The sequence below is a fragment of the Fukomys damarensis genome, unplaced genomic scaffold, assembly GCF_012274545.1.
Source record: "Fukomys damarensis isolate Sample0158 unplaced genomic scaffold, DMR_v1.0_HiC HiC_scaffold_14, whole genome shotgun sequence".
Lineage (NCBI taxonomy): Eukaryota > Metazoa > Chordata > Mammalia > Rodentia > Bathyergidae > Fukomys > Fukomys damarensis.
Genome location: NW_022900926.1, coordinates 12,848,440 through 12,850,717, shown reverse-complemented (window position 1 = coordinate 12,850,717; position 2,278 = coordinate 12,848,440).

Sequence of the window (2,278 nt, the reverse complement as noted above, 5' to 3'; positions counted from 1 at the left end):
CAGTAAACTCAATAAAAGAAAAAAATTACATATTCTAATGGATTTTATATAAACTATATAAATTTGATATAAATTATTTTTATAAAATTATAATTGCAAAATATTTTATAAATTATTTTATAAAATAATTTCATAGAAATGATTATATAAATCATTGCTATATAAAATATATAAATTGTTCACATAAAATAATTCATATGAATAATTGTAAATGATGAATTTATATTATAAACTCTAAAATTATAAAATAACATATATATTGCGCTCTGTGTACAAAACAGCTGTTTCTGACCTACTTAATGAGTCTAGTGAAAACCATACAACCTCTAAAGCTGTGGTGCAGCACAACATCCTGGACCACATGGCACAGAGAAGCATCTCAGGCTTTGGAACTGCAGAAGCGTGGGTTTAAATCCTCCCTGTGCCTGCAGGTCCCATGTTTTCTTCCATTTGTGCCTTTGCTTCTGCTGCTCCATATTTCACAAAGGCCTCCTCCTCCATCCACAATGCAACTGGCTGACAGTGCTCCTTTAAAAGGCTCATCTTATGGCAAACAGTAGGGCAAATGAGGATGAAAAGGCCAATAGTGAGCCACCAGGACACCCTGAACTCAAAGCACAGGAAGTAACAAAACAGATCAATCAGGCTCTAGAAAAATTCAAAACAGAAATAATTTCCCAGATAACCATAGAGATAGTGAGCAAAATGGAAGTCGTGATTCGAGACTCTAGAGCAGAAACTGACAAAAAATTAGATGAGCTCAGGACCATGATGGAAGCCATGAAGGCCCAGCATAAGAAAGAAATGGAAAAAATACACGCCCAACATAGGAAAGAAATGGAATCCATAAAGCAGATTCAAACAGATATCCAGGAGATTAAGCACTCCATAGAAAGTGTACACAACAGAATAAAAGAATGCGAAGATAGACTCTCAGATATAGAAGATAAGATTGCAGTCAGTGACCCTGAAAAGAGAGGTCTCTTAAAAACAGTAAGGGATCATGAGAAATTGATCCAGCAACTCCTAGATGATGCAAAGAAGAATAATATAAGACTGATAGGAATCCATGAAGTAGCAGGAGAAAATACAAATGACTTAAAAAAGCTGTTCACAGATTTAATGACAGAAAACTTCCCAAACAGAGGAAGAATTTGACATTCAGATAACTGAGGCATATAGGACCCCAACTAGCTACAATAAAAAAAAATCTACACCTAGACATATAATAATCAAGATCCCAGAAACCCAACAGAAGAACAAAATACTACAAGCAGTAAGAGAAAAGAAACAAATCACATACAAAGGAAAGCCCATCAGAATCACAGCAGACTTTTCAACACAAACCCTTGGGGCAAGGAGAGCCTGGAATGAGATATTTCAAGTACTAAAAGAGAACAACCTCCAACCTAGACTGATGTATCCTGCAAAACTCTCTTTCAAAATGGATGGGGAAATAAGTCACTTCCATGACAAAGAACACCTGAGAAACTACATGAATACCAAACCAGCGCTACAAGCAATTCTAAACAAGATCCTAGAAAAAGACAATGAAGGAAACACCATGAGGCCCAACAGAGCAAATCAAATAGGCAAGGCAAGAAATTAAAAGGAGAAGGAGAAAAAGTAAAAAGAGTCAACAAAAACCCAATAACATGTCAATAATAAGTTATAACCATCAATGTTAATGGCCTCAACTCACCAATCAAGAGAAATAGACTGGCAAAATGGAATAAGAAGCAAAATCCAACAATATGTTGTATACAACAAACACACCTAGTCCAAAAAGAAACCCATAGACTGAAAGTGAAAGGATAGAAAACAATTCTCCATGTGACAGGAGCCCAGAAAAAAACAGGGGTAGCAATCTTATTTGCATACAAAGCAAATTTCAAACCAAAACTGATTCTAGTATTATTGATGTAGGATGGTACTGTATCATACCTCTGTGAATGTAAAATATCTTGTACCTGCTTTATGATACATAGTAGTGACCATGCTTTATCAGAGCTATATTTAATGTTATTACTCTAGAATGCTCTCTTTCCAGATGATGATTAAGATGCTAATAAAAAAATGGTGCCAGGTACCACAACAGCAACAGAACTTTGCTGTTTTCTGGATATTATTCTTTTCTTTGTTTTTTTTTTAATGGAATGTGCTGAATGTCTATAATTTTGTTCATATGACTGTAGGACCTGAAAAAGCTGTTACTGTTATCGATGCATAACATACTGCTATTACTGGTATTTTTATATAAATAAATAAATATATGTAT